The sequence below is a fragment of the Sapajus apella genome, unplaced genomic scaffold (genome assembly GCF_009761245.1).
Source record: "Sapajus apella isolate SASKATOON/1434 unplaced genomic scaffold, GSC_monkey_1.0 scaffold46, whole genome shotgun sequence".
Taxonomy (NCBI): Eukaryota; Metazoa; Chordata; class Mammalia; order Primates; family Cebidae; genus Sapajus; species Sapajus apella.
In genome coordinates this window covers 2363292-2386931 of record NW_022436986.1, presented here as the reverse complement: position 1 = coordinate 2386931, position 23640 = coordinate 2363292, and the positions used below count along the sequence as shown (strand labels likewise).

At 43.8% G+C, this 23640-nt stretch overlaps 2 long non-coding RNA genes across 3 annotated transcripts in view; both read right to left on the bottom strand.

Annotated features, from left to right (window-relative positions):
* Positions 1-12710, bottom strand: part of LOC116524701 — a 35034-nt gene extending 22324 nt beyond the window's left edge. Inside the window, exons 1-3 of one of the 2 annotated variants that reach the window (XR_004257447.1) lie at positions 12584-12710; positions 6382-6385; positions 195-201 (exon numbers count right to left, since the gene is read on the bottom strand). This is a non-coding gene — a long non-coding RNA (uncharacterized LOC116524701). The remainder of the gene's footprint in view (positions 1-194; positions 202-6381; positions 6386-12583) is intronic. The other variant, XR_004257446.1, reaches the window with a different exon arrangement.
* Positions 12711-13008: 298 nt separating this feature from the next.
* LOC116524697 lies at positions 13009-16990 on the bottom strand. The gene is made up of 2 exons (XR_004257444.1): positions 14514-16990; positions 13009-13105 (listed from the first exon to the last, which is right to left on the bottom strand). It is a non-coding gene; the product is annotated as an uncharacterized LOC116524697 (long non-coding RNA).
* Between the last annotated feature and the right edge of the window lie 6650 nt (positions 16991-23640).

Here is a 23640-nt window from a genome sequence, read left to right as displayed (position 1 = left end):
TAGGCCGGCTGACCTCACTTGAGATCAGGAGTTCAAGACCAGCCTGGCCAACATGGCAAAGCCCTGTCTCTACTGAAAATACAAAAATTAGCCAGGTGTAGTAGTGTGGGCCTGTAGTCCCAGCTACTTGGGAGGCTGAGGCAGGAGAATCGCTTGAACCCAGGAGGTGGAGTTGCAGTGAGCTGAGATCACACCACTGTGCTCCAGCCCGGGCAACAAAGGGAAACTTCATCTAAAAAAAAAAAAATAGCTGGGCATGGGGTCATGTTCCTGTAGCCTCAGGAACGTGGGGCTGGGGTGGGAGAATTGATTGAGCCTGGGAGGTTGAGGCTGCAGTGTGCTATGGTTGCCCTATAGCACTCCAGCCTCAGTGACAGAGTCAGAGACTCTGTCTCAATAATAATAAGTTACCAATTTAATCATTTTTTTAGTATAGTTGAGTGATATTAAATACATTCAGATTGTTGTGCAACCATCACTACCATCCATCTGCAGAACTTTTTCATCTTCTCAAACTGAAACTCTGTACCCAGTAAGCAATAATTCCCCATTCTCTTCTTTCCTTGGCCCCTGGCAACCACCACTCTATTTTCCATCTCAAAGAATTTGACTGTTCTAAGTATGTCATATAAGTGGAATCACATCATATTTATCCTTTTTGTTTTTTTTTTTTTAGACAGGATCTGACTCTGTCACCCAGGCTGGAGTGCAGTGCCATGATCTCAGCTCACTGCAAGCTCCACCTTTCAGACTCAAATGATCCTCCCACTTCAGACTCCCGAGTAGTTGGGACTACAGGCACGTGCCATCTGCATTACAGGCAAGCACTACTGCGCCCGGCCATATTTGTCCTTCTGCGCCTTACTTCATTTAGCACAATGTCTTTAATGTTTATCCCTGGGTAGGTGAGATGGCTTACACCTGTAATCCCAGCACTCTTGGAGGCTAACGCAGGAGGATCACTTGGGTCAGAGTTTGAGACCAGCCCGGGCAACGTGTGAGATTTTGTCTCTACAGAAACTAAAAAAATTAGCCAGACATGGTGATGTGTGCCTGTGGTCCCAGCTACCTAAGAGGTTGAGGTGGGAGGATCACTTGAGCCTAGGAAGTCGAGGCTGCAGTGAGCTGTGTTTACACCACTTGCATTTTACCCTGCAATGCAAGTAGTACCAACTTGCAAGGCCCTGTCTGAAAAAATAAAAAAGGTTCATCCATGTAGTAGCATGTGTCAGAATTAGAAACCGACTCTTCTTGAGAGCTACAGATTCCCTTCCAATACTAACTTCCTTTTTCTCAGAGAGAAGACAGGTCTTCTTTGATTAAGAGCAAGAACAGGACTGATCTGGCCTCCTGGTCTTCACCACACTATCTTTGCATCCAGGCCCTTGAGAACTCAAAGTTGGAGCTTCCTTGGCCCTCATTTGTTGAGTCATTTAATAGATACTTACTTGAGCTCCTGCTCTGTACGTATCTCTGCCAGTCCTATATTGAGTGTTTATAATCTGATAGAAGAAAAAAAAAGATATATAAATAAATGCGGCCAAGCACGATGGCTCATGCCTGCAATCCCAACACTTTGGGAGACCAAGTCAGGAGGATTGCTTGAGGCCAGGATTTCAAGACCAGCCTGGCCAACATGGCAGGATCCCATCTCTACTAACAAAAAATAAAAGGAAAAATGCTCACAGCTTCTAAGATAGAAGCATTATGGAGCTCATGGCATAACATAAGAGTGGGAGTTCATATGTAACTAAGGGAATGAGAAAAGTTTGCATGAGTGACTCTGGATCTTGACATAGGAGTGGGTGTTCTGTGTGGGGAAACCAGGATCAGGCTGAAGCACGCCAGCCAGAGCTCTGCCAGAGCAGAGGCATAGAAGGATGACCCAGCCTTGTGTGTCTGTGAAACTGCAAGTGAGCTGGCCTGACTGGAACACAGCATGCTGGGAATGGAGGGAGAGGAAAACACCATGAAAGAATAGACTGACTGGGAAGCTATGGAGGAAGGTTTGGGTCTGGTCAAAAAGTCCAGGTGTGGTAGGTAAGGAATTGGATTTTATCTTCAGGCCAGTCAAGACCCATGGAAGGTTTTAAGAAGGGTAACATGATCAATTACATGTTTTATACACCCTTTGTATGGCTAGTGTGAGGAAGGTGAGACTAAAGGTGAGAGGCCAGTTAGGATACTATTGCCTGAGACAGGTGAGGGGTAACACACTCATGGTGGGATACGGGCAGCATTGTGCCTCAGCTGGCTCAGACTGGCTCATGACAGCTGATTGTCAAATTTTAAGGAATTTTGCAAGCTGGTTGTTAGGCCCAGTCATTCTTATAAATTAAATTATATAAACTTACAATTAAAGAAAGTATATTTTTCAACCTGGCACAGTGGCTCATGCCTGTAATCCCAGCATTTTGGGAGGCCAAGGCAAGTGGATCATTTGAGGTCAGCAGTTTGAGACCAGCCTGGCCAACATGGTGAAACCCTGTCTCTACTAAAAATACATAAATTAGCTGGGCAGTAGTGTCACCTGCCTGTAATCCCTGCTACTTGGGAGGCTGAAGCAAGAGAATCACTTGTGCCTGGGAGGTGAAGGTTGTGGTGAGCCGAGATCCCACTACTGCACTTCAGTCTGGGCGACAGAGTGAGACCCTGTCTCAAAAACCAAAATAGAAAAATATATATTTTTCAAACGGTAATAAACATTCACAATTCATCACTTCCTAATTCTGTTTGTTGTTGTTGTTGTTGTTATTTTAGGGACAGAGTCTTGCTCTGTTGCCAAGGCTAGAATGCAGTGGCACAATCATAGCTAACTGTAAACTCAAACTCGTGGGCTCACGTGAACCTCTCGCCTCCGCTTCCTAAGAAAGTGGAACTATAAGTGTTCACCACCATACCTGCTACTTTATTTTTTAACATTTTGTAGAGATGGGTCTTCCGATGTTGCCCAGGCTGGTGTCAAATGCCTGGGCTTAAGACATCCTCCTGCCTCAGCCTCCCAAAATGCTAGGATCATAGGCATGAGCCAGCCCTAATTATTATACTATTGTCTTAGTTCTTAATGTAAGTTACCTGTATTTTATCTGTCTGGTGGAGATTCTATACAATGATGTGCTGTTGCACATCTCTTTCCAACAAAATGTTCAACACCATCATGGTGGTAAATTGAAATCAATCATTATGGGAATATTTAAATACTATGGAAATCAGCAGCTGCTTTACATCTGGACATTCTCCCCCTGAGAGCCAGTTATTAACACACCACTGCATGGGGTGTCCGTGGCCTGGAGAGACATGCTCCAAGAAAGGGAAAGTAGTAGAATCTTCTGGCCAACATCTGGGCTGACAGAGTCAACGTGCTAGTTTTTAAGAACTCCCCTACTTCCGTAGCCTCAGGATGCTGTGCTGTTCTAAAGTCTAACGCAGACCTCGCGGAGGTAAGGGAGTATTCTTTTGATTCCCAAGGACTCTGCTGATTCTGTAGTGCCTGAAGTGCAGGGCTAAGGATATTATTTGGTCTTTTTATTTATTATTATTATTTAAAATAGAGACAAGTCTCACTATATTGCCCAGGCTGGTCTTGAACTCCTGGGCTCAAGCAATCCTCTTGTCTTGGTCTCCCAAAGTATTGGGATTACGGACGTGAGCCACTGTGCCTGGCCCAAGGATGTTGCTGGTCAGTAATTTGCAACTGAGGGAGGTGGAATAGCAAAAACCCTGTCTTCATCCCACCTCTCTGAGGTTTTTGATTGAATAGCTCTGTACATCCTTGGAGAGGTTTAACAGCAGTCACAGGGATATGTTAAGATCATATTTTCAAGGCCAGGCATGGTGGCTCACACCTGTAATCCTAGCACTTTGGGAGCCAAGGTGGGCAGATTTCTTGAGCCTAGGAATTCAAGACCAGCTTAGCAGAATGTTGACACCCTGTCTCTACAAAAACCACAAAAATTAGCTGGGCATGGGGGCATGCATGGCTGGAGTCCCAGCTACTTGGGAGGCTGGGGTGGGAGGATCTGAGTCCAGGGAGGTTGAGGCTGCAGTGAGCCGTGATCACTTCACTTACACTCCAGCCTTGGCAACAGAGTGACACACCCTGTATCAAAAAAAAAAGGATCATATTTTCATATAATAAATAATACCATCACTTTAAATTGAAGAAGGATGGGGTGATGAGAGTGGAAGCAGAGGCAAGGAGACCAGCTGAGCAAATGTGGCAGTCATTCTGGAGAGAGGTGACGAGAACTAAACCAGGGAAATGACATGGGGCATAGAACTGAGAGATGGGGCAGAGATAGAAGAGAGAGAATCAACAGTACATAGTGACTTGTTGCAGGTGGGGGAGGAAGGGAGAATCATTGCGTGGCTGGTGGAACCATTTATTGAGACAGAGAAAGCAAAAAAGAAGTAGATGTTTAAGGGGACCACTTTTGAACTCATTGACTTTGATGAGTTAGGGCATCCAGGTGCTAAAGCCCGGTAAGCAATTGGAGATAGAAGAAAGACACAGAAAGAGAGAGTTCTGTGTCTACATTTCTTGCATATTGGGGAGTCTTCAGCCAAGAGATGATCATTGCAATCTTGGGCAGGAATAAACTTATTGAGAGGCAATGTATAGAATGAGAAGAGAATCAAGGACAGCACCCTGAGGTTGAACCTCACGGTTTAAGGGGCAGACCAGGGAGCTGAAGGATTGAGGGGAAAGGATCGGATATCACTATAGCATGGTAAGAGAAATAGGAGAAAACTGAGAGGGACTGGTGACTTCAGGAAGAGAGTTTGGGAGACAGGATTGACTGTGGTGTCAGATAACACCAGGAGAAAAAGGGAAATGAAAACTAGAGAGGCTATTGGATGTGTGGGGAGCTCGGGGGTCCCCTGGAACCTATCTTCAGAGCAGTCTGAGTGAAGTGGGGAGCAGAAACCAGAGTGCTCTGAATGGAAGAGGGAGTGGGAGATGCGATTATGGAGGAGCACACAGGAAGTCTTTTTATGAAGCCCATACTAGAGAGAGACCCAGGGCAAGGGAGGTTTGTCGGGTTTTTACTGGATTTTTAAAGATAACATAGACCTGAGCATGTTTGTGGTGGTAGAAAAGTAGAGAAGAGGCTGAGGAGATAGGGAATTATTACTCAAGTGGCCCATCAAGGTAGAAAAACCCTGGGATTGGCAGGGTTTCTCTAGCTTTTCATGTACACTTGAATCATCTGGGGATCTTGTTAAAATTCAGATACTCATTCAGTAGATCCAGGGCAAGGCCTGAGAGTTTCCATTCTAAGAAGCTTCCAGGTGATGCTGATATTTCTTGTCGATGAACCACACTTTGGGAACCGAGGCACTGGGGCTCTGAATTGCAGTTGTGTGTCCATTTGTCCTTCTTTGTCCCTAGACCCTGAAGCAGGATCCTTCCAGACAATCCCTACTGTCAAACACAGCACATGTCATATAAAAGTTTGTTCAATGTGGGCTGGGGGTGGTAGTTCATGCCTGTAACCCCAGCACTTTGGGAGGCCAAGGTGGGAGGATTGCCTGAGCTCAGGAGTTCAAGACCAGCTTAGGCAACATGGTGAAAACCTGTCTCTACAAAGAAAAAAGAAATTAGAAGACATGGTGGTGCATGTCTGTAGTACCAGCTACTCAGAAGGCTAAGGTGGGAAGATTGTTTCAGCCTGGGAGGCTAAGGTTGCAGTGGGCCGGGATCTCACCACCTGTACTCCAGCCTGAGTGACAGAGTGAGACAAACCCCTCTCAAAAAAAAAAAAAAAAATGTTTGTTGAATGCATTAAAGTATGTTAAATGCGTAAAGATGTTTAATAGATATTAGCTATAACTATAAAAAGTCGGGATGTACCCTAAAGTGCAATAGCATGAGAATGGGTAAGTAAATTACAGTACAAGTAAGTTACTTCAGAATATTCTTAAGTAATTAAGGTGGTCATTATGAAGTCCATATAATAATATGGGGAAATTCCTATGATACAATTTTAGAAGGCATGTGAATTTTTACTTATAATAGCCACTGTGGGAAATTATACATTTGGACGAAAACTAGAACACAACAGAAAAAATCACAAATTTGATTAGTTGGAGCAATAGGATGATGGAAACATTTTTCACTTAGATTTCTGTGGATGTTACAAAAATTCAGGCAAAAAAATATAGCATAGTTACACCTATGAAAGAAAAGAAATTAAATATGCACGTTCTAATTGTGAAAAATCAAACCAGAGATAAGTAAATCCTACATATGGTGGCTTAGATTTAGGATTGTATGTACTATTTAAAAATATATAGGCCAAGCACGGTGGCTCACACCTGTAATCCCAGCCCTTTGGGAGGCTGAGGCAGGTGGTTCATGTGGGGTCAGGAGTTCGAGACCAGCCTGGCCAACATGGGGAAACCTCATCTCTACTAAAAATACAAAAATTAGCTGGGTTTGGTGGCATGTGCCTGTAATTCCAGGTACTCAGAGGCTCAGGCGCAAGAATCGCTTGAAACCAGGAGTTGGAGGTTGCAGTGGGCTGAGATTGTGCCACTGCACTCCAGCCTAGGTGACAGAGCGAGACTCTTTAAAAAATACACACACACACACACACACACACACACACACACACACAGGCACATTAACTTTTGTTTACACTAGCACTCATTATGATTTTGACAGGATCTCTCTTCCTTTGTCCCTTCTTTCCTTCCTTTCTTTTCTTTTCTTATGGTTTCCCTCTCCCCTCTACTTTTTAAGACATCTCTCACTTTAGGAATTCCCATTCCCAGTGATATCTCATCAAAGAAGCACATGAATAGCTGACATTATGTAATGCTTTGACATTTGGCATCCCCAAGGCATTATCCCACCCCTGATGCACATAAGTTGTCAGAGCATAAAATTGGCATTTTTACATATTCTTAATGTACAGATGTCAGTCTGAAAACCATTCACTAGTATTGTTATGATTACATTCTTTGTCTCATTTTCTTTGTATGCCAAGATTTGTTCTTGTCATTTCTTTTCTTTTGGGAGTTTCAAAGAGAGAAAACAAAACTCTAACAATCCAGTTTACTGATTCTGACAAGAGGAAAAAGTAAACTTTTAAGTCTCTGGCCACTTTTGGCAATGATGCTCCTGGCACAGGAGCAAAGTTGTAACAAGAAGGACCAGATGCAAACTGGAAATATGATCAGTGGCCCACTCCATGGTGCCGGATTCCTCAGCCTGTTCTAAATCAAATATGCCTGCAGTTTACAAGTTTGTTACTCTGTGTTAATCACATAAATGAATAGCCTAGGCTTATGGGAGGAACAGTGTGCCTAAAAAGTGATAACATTGTGGAAAATACGCAAGGTAAGAACCAGAGGGATTTAGAGACACCCTGGTCCATCCTCCATGTATTCAGTGATGCAGGGGTGAGGGGGAGAATATATTCCAGGTAAGGGCAAGGAAGATCTCCCTGAGGAGATGACATTAAATGGAGACTTGAAAGAGGAGAAGCTGGGCATGCAGAAAGCCGGAGGGTAGAACATTCCAGGCAGGAGGAATAACATGAACTAAGGGTCTGAGAAAATAATAATTCATATCATTTAGTTAACACTATGTGTCTGGCACTATTCTAAATGTATTACATACATAACTCACATATTCTTTTTTTTTTTTTTTTTAGAGACTGCGTCTCACTCTGTCACCCACACTGGAGTGCAGTGCCATGATCATAGCTCACTGCAGCCTCAAACTCCTGGGTTCAAGTGATCCTCTCATCTTGGCATCTCAAAGCACTGGGATCACAGGTGTGAGTCCCAGAGCCTAGCCTACCTCATGTATTCCTCACACCAGCTCTGTGACACAGGGAGTATCATTGTCTCCATTCTACAGGTGGGGAAATGAAGCATACCATGGTTAGCTAATCTCCCCAAGGCTGAACAGCTAGTAAGTGGTACAGCTGGGATTCAAACCCAGCAGTACAATTCCAGAGTCCATACGCTTAACCATTTTGCCATGCTGACAAAATTGGGGCTGAAACTCAAGCCTCCTGGCTTCTACTTCAATGCCTATTCCACAGTCATATACATGTATACAGGTACTTACACATTTATACCCACCCCCAACTTTCCCTCTCAGGAGTCTGTACATAAACAAGGGACATCTGTAGATGTCTTCTTTAATCAAGAGTTGCTAGAATTGAGTTGCTCCAGGGGAATTTGTGTTGACACTTCACCCTGAGGGGCAGTGTCACCCTGAAGAAATCAGCTTCAAGTCTCACATGGAAATTTCCTAGGTGTGTCCCCAGTACAGACAGCCCTGGGAAGACTGGTTGAAGATGGTGGCAAGGACAGAAATGATGGCTCATTGCCAGTCTATTTGGGGCATGACATGAAAGCCCAGGGCTATGGTAGACTCAGCTCAGCGATATGTGGTCAGAGTCCAGGCCATCCCAAGGAGGCAGGTCATGGACCATAGTAGTCGTGGAAAACATCTAGAACAGTCCAGAGCTCCATAAGGAAGGAATTGAGCTAAATTGGCAAGTTGTTAAGAGCTCAGGCTTTCTTGAGACCCATATTGCCTCCTACCTGCCTTTGACTTCACTCATTCATGCATTTAATTACTATTTCATCTGGTCATTTGTTCATTCAACAAATGCTTACTCTGTGTCTTCCACGCACTATTCCTCTGCTAGGCAATCCAATATAAAGACAAAGAAGATGCTGTCCCTACTCTAGAAGAGCACAAAGTATAGAGGGATGGGAGAGGTCATGATTCAGAGAATTCCTGGGGAAGGCAACACTGAGCACAGTCTTTCTGGGAAGACCAATTAAGACAAAGGAAACACCAAGTGCAAAGCTACACTGATGTGAGGGAGGCTGGCTCAGTTGGGTATATGCAAATCTTGCTCATACATCCATGAAACCTGAATATGGAGGGTATATCAAGGGGTACAGAGCAAAGCCAGAAAGAGAAATGTGCTACCTGGCCTTTGTTACAAGGCAGTGGTTAAGCAATACAGGAGAAAATGGAGAGGATGCAGGCTTGGGGATCTGGAGACTGGGGTCCAACCTGAGCTCTGTGCTAATTCAGTTGGTGACCTTGGACAAGTCTCTTCTGCTGTCGTGGGCAGGTTTCTTTGACCCTCTGTAAAATGATGGGGTAGGATTATGATGATGTCTTAGGGGCTCTCTTCCAGCTCTAACATTCTGTGATTCTAAATCCCCTTATAACAAACTCTAGGAGAGGAGCTTTGCTCTTGCAAATGGAGTGTAAAGTTAATCCTGCCTGTGCTGAGGCTAACTAATGTGCATGTGTGGTTTATCCTACTTCATTAAACCCTGACTCCCCACAGAGCGGTGCATGAGGCAGCCCAGGCAGGTAATACGGAAGTGTTGCTGAGCTGAGTCTCCTAGTGGAAAATGATTTCTCCCAACTCTTTCTCAGGTTTATCAGCACAAAGCCTATAACCCCCATTTTGCACACTGTTACCTTGCCACATGTGCAGGTTTAGACCCAATCATAGGGTATGGCAAGTCAGGTCCTCATACCTTATTTATGTGGGCATCCTCTGCACCCCGCACCGTGCCGCCAGTGACATCATCGTTTTCCATATGAAGAAACTGAAGCTCAGACAGGTTAGGCAGCTTGGTAGGAGAGACACAGTCCCATGTGATGCGTGACCATACAGTGAGGGCAATGCTGCTGTTGACTGAATACCCGCCAAGGAGTGAAAAAAAGCCAAGCTCTGAGGTAAAACCCCCATGTGAAAAACTTCCCCAAGGTTCTGACCTTTTGTAAGGATCTTGCAGGTTCCAAGTCACTTTTTTCTTTTTTTAAGACAGGCTCTCACTCTGGAGTGCAGTGCTGTGATATTGGCTTACTGCAGCCAGATGGTCCTCCTGCCTCAGCCTCCCGAGTAGCTGGGACTACAGGCATGCACCACCTTGCCTAGGTAATTTTTTATTTTTTGTAAAAATGAGAATTTGCCATGTTGCCCAGGCTAGTCTGGAATTCTTGGTCTCAAGTGATCCTCCTGCCTCTGCCTCCCAAGGTTCTGGGATTACAGATGTGAGCCACTACACTCAGCCAAATTTTTTTTTAAAGACTAAAAGAGAACACTCATTCTAGGTTGTCTGTTGAAAACAAATGGTAATTGTCTTGGGTTCCCTGAATTCTTCTTTTATTGTGTAGTGCGGATACTGAAAATGCATAAAGCATATGTATATAGTTTAATTAATAACTAAAGGTGATCCCTGATGATCCCCATCCTAGTAAGAATATAGAATATAATGTTGGGTGAAGAAAGCAAGACACAGAGAATACATCCAGTATAATCCCATTTATATGAAGTTAGTTAGTAAAATTGACAGGCTCAATGTTTGGCCGAAGGGGCCCACTCTTAGCATGGTCCTATACAATAAACAGACCTGACAAGACATTGTCCTCTTTCACCTCACTGAGGATGAAACCTCTGAGGACAGAGAGGGACAGAGGTATTGAATGTCAGAGCTGGAAGGAAGCTCATATGACATTCACTCATGCAATCATTCATTCATTTTTCAGATACTTTCAAGGATTTGCTGTGTAGGGGATCTCTGGGCTGGGAATGTGGGGGATAAGGTGTCAGGGGATCTTTCATAGATCTTGTCTTGAAGGAACAGGAAAAGCTGGAATGAGTTGAGTCCTAAATAGGGGAAAGGAGTGAGGTATGAGGAAGTGCATGGCTCTGGGCCAGAACATACCCTCAGCCCCTCTGAAAGTGCTGGATAGGGAGGGACCCACCAAGGGTAGAAGGCAGAAGAGACTCCCTGGGCCTCAGGAAGAATAGGTAGGCTACGGCAGATGAACCCAATCAGCCTCCCTGACCAGTCTCTGTATTTGACAGTCACATAAGGGTGGTTTATGTGCAAACAATGAATTCCAAAGGAACCAGAATTAGGCTGCAGAATGTGAGTGGAAGGGCCCTGGCATTGTCTGCTCCCATGCCTTTACTTTGTGGATGAAGAAGCTAAGGTCCAGAGTGAAGTGGCTTTTCCAGTGTCCCCTGGATAGCTTGAAGGGAGCCCTAGAGCTCAAATCCAGGTTCCTGCTTCCCTTACCAATGTTCTTCTTCCGTCCAGACACACAACAGTATTTTCCAAGATGAGTTTTTAGAATCATCAGTTTTAATGGTCATGAAATCTGGAAAAGACCTTAGTGGTAATCTGTCTGGTCCAGAGGATGATCATCAAATCACATGAGAAATTTGTTTTTAAAAATACAAACTCTTGAACCCCCACTCCTCAGAGATTCGGGTTTTGGGGTCTAGTCAGACTGGAATTTAGTAGGATGGGTTGGCCATGTGTTTTGTTTGTGTTTTTTGAGACAGAGTCTCACTGTCTTCCCAGGCAGGAATGCAGTAATATGATCTCGGCTCACTGCAACCTCTGCCTCCTGGGTTCAATCAATTCTTGTGCCTTAGTCTCCCGAGTAGCTGGAATTAGAGTGTGCCACCATGCCAGGCTAATTTTTGTATTTTTAGTAGAGACAGGGTTTCCCTATGTTGCCAGGCTGGTCTCAAGCTCCTGGCCTCAAGTGATCTGCCCACCTTGGCCTCCCAAAGTGCTGTGATTACAGTTGTGAGCCACCGTGCCCAGCCCCAGCTAAGTTTTGTATTTTTAGTAGTGTTTCACTATCTTGGCCAGGCTGAACTGGAACTCCCAACCTCGTGATCCGCCCGCCTTGGCCTCCCAAAGTGCTGGGATTACAGGTGTGAGCCATCGCGCCTGGCCCCCATGTGTATTTTTTAAAGGTCTCACTTGCTTCCCTCCACCCACAGCTGATTCTGATGATCTGCATGCAGGACACTCACAGACCTAGCTGACTGTCCAGTTGAGAGGAAGAAACTGAGGCCCAGATTAGGCAAGCTAGAGTGACTGTGCAAAGTCACATGCCATTCCACCACAAATTAATCTATTGTCCAGGATAGAATTAAGCCAGGCTGCATGTCTAAGAGCCTTGATATGTTGAGTGTTTTCTCCCAATGTGGTTCTTTTGGTGAACACGTTTTGAAGCAGCTTTAAAGATTCCCAGCCACACTGCAGGGCATTCAGATTTGTGCAATATTTACAGTGACTTTGTGGTTCATTAAACAAATTTACCTAAGCAACATGAAAGAAACCATCTTGTTTACAGTGAGATCCTGACAAAAATATGTGTAGCAAAGACAGACAAACACACAAAAACCTGGATTGCCGGGTGGGACATGATTTGCTGCCGCATTCCATTTTTCTCATTAGAACTTGTTTTATTTGAGCATGACTCAGTACCCCGTGTAAATTCGAGGTTGTTAATCTTATTACTATATGGAAAACAAATTAATTAGTATGCATGCTTTTGGAGATGAATTATTAGGTTGGTGTTGGAAAGATTAGGAAAATACACTCATTACTCCAAATGATATCTGATAATACACGTCTGACTTCCACTTTAAGATCTGTTCCAATATATGGGCAACAAATATAGCTAATGAAAATCAAGCTTTTGTGTTCAGTATCTAAATGTTCATGTTGGCCAGATTCACACATGAATAACTGCTTGTCACTGTCCATCATCCAGACTCACCTGCAACAGGCAGCGTCTCAGTTCTCAGGTCTCAGCTCACTTCCAATATCCAAAAACAGCTGAGATGATCTCTTTCCTCTTCTTGCCTACCACACTTTATATCTTTTTTTGACAGTCTTGCTCTGCCACCCAGGCTGGAGTACAGTGGTGTGATCTTGGCTTACTGCAACCTCTGCATCCCAGGTTCAAGTGATCCTCATGGTTCAGCCACTGGAATAGCTGCAATTACAGGCATGCGCCACCACACCTGGCTAATTTTTGTATTTTTAGTAGAGACGAGGATTCACCATGTTGCCCAGGTTGGTCTCAGACTCCTGAGCTCAAGTGATGCGCCCACCTCGGCTTCTCAGAGTGTTGAAATCACAGGCACCACTGTTTCCAACCAAACTTTGTATGTTTTCCCAGTGCACCTGCTCCCTTCTTTCAGCAGTCATAATGAATACACTTCATTTTTCCAGGAGACTGAGGGTAGAGACTATATTCCAATTGGAGATTCAAATGCATATTAATCAGAATACCCTGCTGCAGGAAAAATATATGAAGAACAACAAGGAAGCTCTTAAAGTACTACTGTGGAACAATCACCAAGAAATATATCGTTAAGTGTACACATACCTCTGCAAGTATACAGTGACACTGATTACCAGGTAAAAAATAAAATAAATAAATAAACCGCACATGCTAGAAATCTAATAAAAAGAACATATATGCTCAAAGGTTAAAAAAAAAAACAAACCCAACAAAATATTCCCAAAACACTAAAACTCAATAATTAATTAAATTGTCATTTAGGGTATCAGACTGTGGGAAATCCTTCAATAAAAAAAATGTTTCATATTAACATAGTATTACCCAGACTATTTCACCAGGGAGCTCCAAAAGAAACATAAGGTATCCATTGTTTCTCAAATGGTTCTCATTGTTTTTAAAAGCTGTTCACTTAAGGGCTAGGCACAGTGGCTCACGCCTGTAATTCCAGCACTCTGGGAAGCTGAGGTAGACGAGTGCTTGAGCTCAGGAGCCAAGAACAGAGCCTGGGCAAGCAGTTCAAGACCAGCCTGGACTACATGGTGAAACCTCATCTCTACCAAAATACAAAAAATTAGCTGGACTTGGTGCCGTTTGCCTATAGTCCCAGCTACTCAGGAGTCTGAGATGGGAGGATTGCTTTAGCCTGGGAGGTGAGGTTGCAGTGAACCAAGATTGTACCAAATGCATTCCAGCCTGGGTGACAGAGTGAGACCTCATCACCCCCCCCCCAAAAAAAAAGAAAAAATATTCATCTTTGAGTATCTCACAATACACAAGTTGTCCACTTATATGCTCTAGTCAACAGTTTTAAAGTAGTTTTTTTGTTGTTATTTATCTATTTTTGAGACAGTGTCTTTGTCATCCAGGCTGAAGTGTAATGGCGCAAACATGGCTCACAGCAGCATCAACTTTCCGGGCTCAAGTTATTCTCCTGGCTCAGCCCCCCAAACAGTTAGACTATAGGTGCATACTATCACACTCTGCTAATTTTTGTGTTTTTTGGTAGAGACAGGATTTCACTATTTTGCCCAGGCTTGTCTCAACTCCTGAGCTCAAGCAATCCACCTGCCTTGACCTCCCAAAGTGCTGGGATTACAAGTGTGAGCCACAGCACCCGGCCTAGGCAACATTTTAAATCACAAAGTAGATCCTAACTCTGCGGCCACCTCCATGAATGAAGCTGGCAAAATCATTTCTCTTCTTTGGCCCTCAGTTTATCTATCTCCAAAATAAGCCAGTAGAATGAGATTATCTCTGACGTTCCTTCCAGCTCTGAAAGTCACAGATTCTCTGGCAAACAAAAGATATCAAGTCTCCTCCAAAGTAAGCCCATGCTTTGAGTAGCAATGTGGACACTAAAAGGTCTATAAGGCCCATTGAAAATAAGTTACAAATATACCTGATGTGAACATGCTTTCCCAGCTTCAAAACCCAGAAGACATTCCAGGAGGTTGTAAGAAACCAGTGCATCATCTTTGGTTCACAACAGCTGATGATATTACTTCCACTTACTCACTGTGTAGCCTATTGGGCAAAACCCTAAGTTGAGAATGAGTTTCTCAGCTATAAAATGGTATAATAACTGCTTTGCCACTTTCCCAAATTCTTGGTATAGGCACTTAATTTATGACAGCAACAGAGACGAGAATAGAAAGCCTGCAACAGGTCAAGCCATTTGTAAAAATGAAGTTAAAAACGTTGCTTATCATGTTATCTTTCATTTCTTGGTAGATTTCCCTTGGTTGTGGCAGAAGCATGGTATGAGACTATCCTACTCATCCATTACCAGAGGCAAAGTAAATGTATAAAAGCCTTTTGCAAAGCGATCTGCCCATATATATCAAGAGCCATGCAAGCATTCAGGACCTTTGACCCAGCACATCTAGATCTGGGGATTTTAAAGAAATGACAAAAATAGGAGAATGTGATATGTATGAAGACATGCACTTTGGGATTATCTGTGATAGTGAAAAACTGGAGTCCTAAATATATAATACTAGGGAATGATATATCCACTTAAAAGAGTATTAAGCAGCCATTACAATAATTATTAAAACATTTATTTTTAAATGATAATTATGAAGACCTGTGGCATTATAATGATAAACTGTCAAGTGAGAAAGCTGAATAAATACGAAGCTTTAACTACACTCATAAATCACCTATGTAAATTTTGCCCGCAAGTAAGAGGAACACTGAACAGTTCATTTGTTAGGATGCTAGGATTATGGATAATTTTCATTCCTTTTAATTTCCCTTATTGTTGTAACATTATAAACTAAATAAAAATCTGGAAAAAAAAATACAATGAAAGCAACAGATAGGTACATTGTGTTGTATCCTTCGTAAATCCTTTCACTGAAGAAAGGGATTAAATGTGGCTTACCATAGCAAATCATAAAATAAGACTCACATTTTGATTTCCTCTAGACCCTCCCAGCCTTCTGAGAATAAATTAAAATGTAAACACCAGAGTTGAGTTTTTAAAATCCAAGATTATCTCATTCTTTTATTTAAAACATATAAGGAGAGAAAATACACTTTTTTCTTCTGGATTAAAGTTTCCCTGGCCAAGTTCTATATGTCTGTTCTTCCTTATTGGTAGGTCACGGGTCCCCGTTCCTACTACAGGAGTTTCTTTTTTTTTTTTAACAATGGCTTTTCTTTTGGTTAACCACAGGAGTTTCTTAACCTGCTGACTTCGCTCCGCTCTTGCATGCAGTGGTGAAGTGAAGTCTTAAAGGAAACCCAAGAGTTCCTGCTATTTCTGCCCAGGCTACAACCTGCGTCTGGGGTCAGCATCTCCTGAGATGATGTGCAGGAAGACACAGAAGTGCTTTGAAACTCCTCTAGAACTGTGTCCATTTGGATCTTTTTTCTTTAGGAGTCAATGTAACATAATGGAGGACTGCAGGGATAGGGTGGACTGAGAGAAGTGGGGAGACGGGCCCTGGGTTTTAGGCAGCCCTAGAGTGTTAGTGGTCAAATGATCTGTGTGGAAAATCAGACAGGCTTTCAAATTCCAGCTCTGCCATCTCCTAACTGTATGATCCTGCACAACTCCCGGTGTCTCTGGGCCTCAGAGTTGAGGATGGGATATGATCATGTATGCAAAGCAGAGTGCCCAGTGAGTGCCCAAGAGATGCTTGTTTTCTCATTAGTCTTGCCCCTCCCATGAACTCACTGTAGAACCTTTGGCAATTCCATTTCCTTCTCTGGGCCTTAATGTCTCCATCTGCAAAATGGGAGAGGTGATGGACTCAACTGTCTACCAGGGCTGTTTTAGCACATGGGCCTATGATTTCATAGTGGTTCTTGTAGCAATGTCCTTTTCTTTTCTTTCTTTCTTTCTTTTTTTTTTTCAGTTTTTATTTAAACAGAAATAAAATGTGCACATGAGCTGTCTATTTATTTTCTTTGCTGGACAGCCTAGCATTGTGACTGGTGACTCTGATGGCCAGCTGGGTTGCTCTTTCCACAATGGCTTTTTGGTTCTTGGAAGAAACATTGTAAGCACTTCTAGCTCCTTGATGTTGTGGACCAGGAGCTTTTGTAAGCTACTGGGCAGCATGTGCTTTGTTTTTTTGTTGCTCCCATAACCAATGTTGCGCATCAAGATCTGGCTCTTGAACCTTCTATGAACCTTGTTGTCAATATCTCTAGGTGTCTGCCAGTTACACTTAATTTTGACATATCAGTCTGACTGGTGCTAAATGAATGTCTTGGTCCTCTTTTTGAAAATCTGGAGCTTCATGAAGGGTCTGAAGGTGGCCATGATGTGAGTAGGAGGTGGCTGCCACCTCCATAGGTAGCACTGAGGAAGAGGGGACAATGTCCTTTTAGTTTTATTTATTTATTTATTTTGAGATGGAGTCTTACTATGTCGTCCAAGCTGGAGTGGAGTGGAGTGGTGTGATCTCAGCTCACTGCAACCTCTGCCTTCCGGGTTCAAGCTATGCTCATGCCTCAGCCTCCTGAGTAGCTGGGATAACAAGCTCACACCACCACGCCCAGCTAATTTTTGTATTTTTAGTAGAGATGGGGTTTCACCATGTTGGCCAGGCTGGTCTCAAACTCCTGACCTCAAATGATCTGCCCGCCTAGGCCTCCCAAAGTGAGGGGATTACTGGCGTGAGCCACCACACCTATAGGGCAATGTTCTTTTAAAAATAGTTCGTATGAGAAGCTGTAGCTGGGACAGTCATGGGAATGGGGTTCCAGAAGTTTTCTGTAAGATTAGGCTCTCAGCTCCATAATCCTGCCCCTGCTTTACTCCTGAATGTGCTTCCTCTAGTTAACATTCCAAGACCACCCATCCCTTCTAGCTGGGATTATTCCAAAGACATCGGAAGACATAGAGGCAATGTCGTAATGCCCCTCAAGGTGGCACAGTTAGGGTTCCCATGAGAAGGTCTGTCTGAGCAGATCTCTTCCTCTAGAAGTTCAAAGCAGATTTTTTTCACAGGATCCTATACTGTGCCACATTGTTTGTTCTTTCCTGAGGGTGCTAACTCCCAAAGAGGAGTCAACTTGGACCAATGGCAAGAAGCTGATTTGTGCTCAGTGAGGGAAAGGACTGCGTAGCAGGCAAGGGGCTTGCAAGCTCACTGTCCCTGGAGGTATTCAACCTTAGAATGGACCACTGTTCACTGGGATACTGTAGAGAGGCCAGCCTGAATACAGTTCATACAATTTAATGAGGCCCACTACCCCAAGTCCTTATGCTACTAATGAACTATTTACCAATTGATTATCACTTAATTAGCAATGTAGATGATCCCCAATTTATGATGGTTCTACTTAGGACTTTTCAACTTGACAATGGTGTGAAAGCAGTATGTGTTCAGTAGAAATCATACTGAATTCTGAATTTTGCTCTTTTCCCTGGGTAACACCAGAATACGCAGTAAGACACTCAATGGTGGGCAGCAGCAGTGAGCCTCAGCTCCCAGTCAGCCCCATGATCATGAGGCTAAACTATTGATACTCTGCAGTGTGTTGTGTGGCCAGATGATTTTTGCCCAACTGTAGGCTAATAAGTATGCAGAATATGTTTAAGGTAGGTAGGATAGGCTGAGCTATGGTGTTCGGTAGGTGTGTTAATAACATTTGTGACTTAAGATATCTTCATTTTGTGGTGGGTTTAACAGGATGCAACCCCATTGTAAGTTGGGGCACATTTATACATTAATTTTTTTTTGAGATAATGTCTCACTCTTTCACTGAGGCTGGAGTGCAGTGTCACCATCACCGTTCATTGCAGCCTCAACCTCCCAGGCTCAAGTGGTCCTCCCACCTTAACTCTTGAGTAGCTGCGGTTACAGGCACCCATCAGCACCCTTGCTAATATTTGTAATTTTTTGTAGAGACAGGGTTTTGCCATGTTACCCAAGCTGATCTCAGACTCCTGAATTAAGTGATTCACCTACCTTAGTCTCCCAATTGCTGGGATTACAGGAGTGAGCCACTGTGCCCTGCCTGTACATTAGTTAATAAACTACTGGTCGCACCATCTTAAAGGCTGTGACCTATTCTAGCTTCCCTCTCAGGAGAATGCCCACTGGAAGACTCCTGAGGATGGGGTTTGGTGGAGAATCAGACCGAACACTTAGGATTCATCTTTCTGAGCCTTCTTTTCTACAGGGTGAAATTCTTTCTGCAATTTACAGGGTGTGTGTGTGTATGTGCGTGTGTACACACTAGATTTCACGTCATTAATGCACTATTGACTGCAATTTTGTCTTTTCATTTTTCCTCTAGGATCTGAGGGTTTTTTCCCCCTTTCAGCTCTGCCCAGCTGTGCTTTATCCCAGCAAGTCCAGATCCGACATTGTCTTTTCAGAATTTTAGCAGCAGTATCATGACAGCTGTTAACCTTATGGCTCTCAGATGTGCTTCAGTTGAATTTTTTTGTTCTTTGCTTTCTCTCTTTCGGTGCTGGAAAAGGACACTTTAAAAAGAAACACAATTTTTCAACCCGTGAGTACTGTCGGCCTCTTCCTATACAAACCTGCATTCATAGCTCCTGTCAAATGCTGGGCTGCTGGCTCCTTTACCAAAGGAGAAATGCATTTAGTTGACCAAAAAATATTTTCTGTAAACAGCATTGGGGACTCTAAACCCATCCTAATAATACTCTGTGAAGCAAGTGTCCAGCTATTATATCATTTGTTCCTTACAACTGCCATTAAAAATAGGTTGAGTGAGTGGCACTTATTCTCCCCATTTTACAGGTTAGCAAACTGAGGGGCACAGAAGTGATGTCACACTTCTCGGATGTGGTGAAGTGGGAGCTAGAGTCATGGGCTGCAGAGGACCAGTTCAGGGAGGATTTTCCCCTCACCACATTTAGTCATTCATCAGACTCTCAAATGGGCATTTTTATGTGCAAGTCCTGTGCTGTTTTGGGGTTGTAGAGATGGATCAGACACTGTCTCACAGCTTTTGTGAGAGGAAGAGAAGAGGACAAGGAGCTATGACAGTGTGAGAAAGACATTAGCAGAAGTGTGGCATCTAGGGGGAGTCTGATATGCTTACTAGCGGAATAACCCTAGGCTGTGCCTAGACACAAAAGCCCACAAAAGCAGGTGTAATGACTCCTGCTCAGCCAGGGAGGCTCAGCAAGAGAGTCTTGCAAATCTCCAAAGAAGTTCAGATGTTCCCAAGGGTGTTACCTGGGAGTAGCAAACCCTGGGGTGTGTAAGAGAATCAGACCTTAAGATTGCTCTTGGCTGGGTGTGGTGGCTCAGGCTTGTAATCCCAGCACTTTGGGAAACCAAGGCACGTGGATGCCTTGAGCCCGGGAGTTTGAGACCATCCTGGGAAAGATGGTGAAACTTTGTCTCTACAAAAAATACAAACATTAGCCGGGCATGGTGGTGCATGCCTATAGTCCCAGGTATTCAGGAAGCTGAGGTAGGATGATCACTTGAGCATGACTGTAGTAAGCCATGATGGCACCACTGCACTCCAGCCTGGGTGACAGAGTGAGACCTTGTCTCAAAAAAAAAAAAAAATTAATGCAATTCTTTATCTCCTGGAGAACTCAACTGGTCTCAGTTTCCTCAACTGGTCTCAGTTTCATCACCAGGGAATTCTCTCTGTTCTCCTGCCTTGCCAATTCCTAAAAAAGCCAAGTATTTTCTACCTCCAAGCCATTGCTCATCACATCAAACCCTCAGTCTGTAGCATCCTTCTCTCCCTCTTTTCCAACTCACTCTTCCAGACCTAGGTCAAATGCTGCCACCTTTAAGAAATCTTTGATTTCCTTGGCAGGAAGGGAGGACACCACTTTTGTTTTCCTAATTGTATATAATTAAAAGCCTGGGCCAGGTGCGGTGGCTCATGCCTATAATCCCAGCACTTTGGGAAGCCGAGGTGGGCGGATCACTTGATGCCAAGAGTTAGAGACTAGCTTGGCCAACATGGTGAAACCCCATCTCTACTAAAAATACAAAAATTAGCCAAGTGTGGTGATGCGTGCCTGTAATCCCAGCTACTTTGGAGGCTGAGGCATGAGAATCACTTGAACCTGGGAGTAGGAAGTTGCAGTGAGCTGAGATTATACCACTGCACTTCAGCCTGGGTCACAGAGCAAGACTCTGTCTCAAAAAAAAAAAAAAAAAAAAAGCTGTATCAAGTTCTACCTTGGATGGATTAAAGGCTTTTTTTTTCTTCAGTCTGACTTCGAGCAACTTGAGGGCAGGAGGCTCTCATCTCCCTCCAGGACTAAGCACAAGGCTGTCTTTGCTGAATAGAATTGAATTAAAATGAGAAGTGAAAGCATATCCACTACCAAAGTCAGATGGGTTTTGGCCCTTTTGGGGCAAATCAGGAATGGTTTGTAAATATGGCTGCTGGTACTTTGGGGATCTGGATGCTGCCATCCTCACAAGTTCTAGTTCAGGGTGTTTAGACAGGTGTAGACCTGGTGAGGGGTCAGCGAATCACAATGGCTTAGTCCTTGCTCTGAAAAAGCTTTTAGCCCAATGTTCCTCAATGGACGATCCAGGTACTTCCTGCATTTGACTCACCTGGGGAAGTTATTACACATTCAGGTTCCAAGCTCAGTCTCTTAGCACTAAACCAAGCTCTCTGGGGCTGGAGCCCAGGGATCTGCATGTGATTTTTCTCACACTAAAGTAGAGAAGCTACTGTTATAAGGGAACAGAATGACTTACCACCATTAGAGCTGGTGCCCAGAGGAGAAGTCCTGCCCGTGGGAGCCAAGAGACTAGGAGGAGTGGTGAGCACAGGACACAGACACTTCATCTCTAACCCATAAGATAATGGGAAGGGGGAGCTCAGGGCTATGTGGCCTGAGCAGGGATTAGTGGCCACCAGCCGTGGCTCTGGGGGAGTCTTTACAGCCTGGGAGGATTTAGTAAGGTTCATGAGGAGCATTCCCGGCTGAGGGTGGTTTGTTTGTTTTTCCAGACTGAGGTTTTTGAGGGAAGTTTGTACAAACTTCACAGGGGAGAAGGTTAAAAAAAAAAAAAAAAAAAAAAGCTGGTGGAGATTAAGCTTTCCTCTGTTTCTCTTCTTTGGTCCTAGGGCTTGTTTCTTATCTCTTCCCTTTAGCCTGTGAGTCCATTTACTTCATATGGTAAGGGGAGAATACATATCTTAGCTGCTGCTCTGACAGTCTTAATGAGGTACATCTGGGGTCTGACCACCCTATCCACCTTCCTTTGTCCCATTCCTCAAACCACGATGAATTCCTTCCCTCAGAAGCATTTGCCATTCCTACATTGCTCCCAATCCCTTGGGCAGCTCTTTTCTTAGCATTTTGCCTGTATGTTGATATCCAGTAGGCTCTTTTGCAAAATGTGGCTCTTAATTATGCCATCTGCTCCTTATTCATCTAGCAAAGTCCTACTTACCCTTCAATAGTCATCTCAGGTCACCCTCTAGAGAAGTCCACTCCAGCCTCTGCCTTTCCAGAGTCTGGCATTAGCACCTTGCGCAGTTCTCCCAGATCACTCTTTGCTAACACGCATCCTCACTCTCTTACCAAGTAAGTAGAGGCCTGTCTCCCTTCTGGACAGGGCTGGGGACTCGGGTGGCATTGTACGGTGGCTCCTGACTCAGGGCTGTGCACCCTTTCCCATGGTGGCTTCAAGGATCAAAGAATGTTGTGTGAGGCTTGCTGAAGGCATCTCTGCAAATGTTCTTGCCCTCCTCCCCAGCTCTCATGACAGGAGGGTACTGAGCTGACTCCTTAGGCCAAGGGGGCAGGGAACTCTAGTGCCTCAGACTTTCTGACTGGGTCTGGAGAAAGAGTGGAGGGCTATTCACCTGGGATATGTGTTCCTTCAGGACCAAGAAGCATGCCCACCCCTTGCCACCCTCTCCCCTCCATGCCAGCTGGGATTCAGCTTCAGTCTGGGTGGCCAGAAGGGCTTCAGCGCAGTTTTTCTCTGGGTCTTGGAAGCTGCCCCAGGTGGTACACCCAGGCACCCAGCCTACTCAGAAGACCTCAGAGGAAATGGAGGAGCCAAATGCTCACTAAACGGGCTTTAGTGAAAGGAGCCAAGACAAAACCCAGCTCTGAGCTTAATTAAAAAGAGTGGTTAATCCCTTCCCCAACAAATGTGGATCGCCCACAAAGGAGAACAGGAACGTCAGTGGCCAGGAAGACCTGCAGCCTTATAAACAAGCACTTTGGGCTGTGTAGGGCAGCTCCGCTATGATCTGATACAATGACTATTGTCAAGGAGGGCTGTTTTTCCATGTTTTTGTATCCTTTTCTTCACATTTTCTTTTGCTACCTAATTTCATGCATCAGAGGTCAAAAGACAAAAGGTTAGGACTGGTTTAGAGGCAGCAAACTCCCTGCCACCAAGAACGTGTGTCCAAAGGAGAGCTTTGAGGCACCGCCTGCAGACACCCACAGGTTTTCATCCCTGATTCTCTTTTGTCACTTCATGGGGTACATGAGTCTACGTGCAAATTGCATGAGAAATTAGATACCGACTGCTCTACCAAATTAGGAAAAAATTCACTAAACTGTTTCCATCTTATACCTTGTTTATAAGAATTTGTACCTAACAAGGAAATGCCTGTCTTTGAGCTCTTAGCTTGCCTATGATAGAGAACTTTACACACACACACACACACACACACACACACACACACACACGTATGTAAACATATATATACATAAAATATATATACATATACACACATATACTGTAAAAATAAAATCTGAGTACATATTCCTTAATTGTTTTGCTGGGAGGATTTATAAAGCTCTGTCCAGACACCAATACTTGTTCTAAAAATTGTTTTAGTTGAAAGGATTTAGTTGAAAGCCGCATTTCAGTATGAATAATTTAGCATGATTATTTTGGTATGTATTTAGTATGAATATTTTGTCCTCAGACTGCAAATCTTTTCATTGTCTCATTTTGGATTCTTAGGTAATAGTAGATTGCCGGAGTTTCCTTATGTGATAGTCCACATTATGTGTGTATAAAGAGGATACAATGTCATGATTTCCCATTAGAAATATTTTCATGATTTGG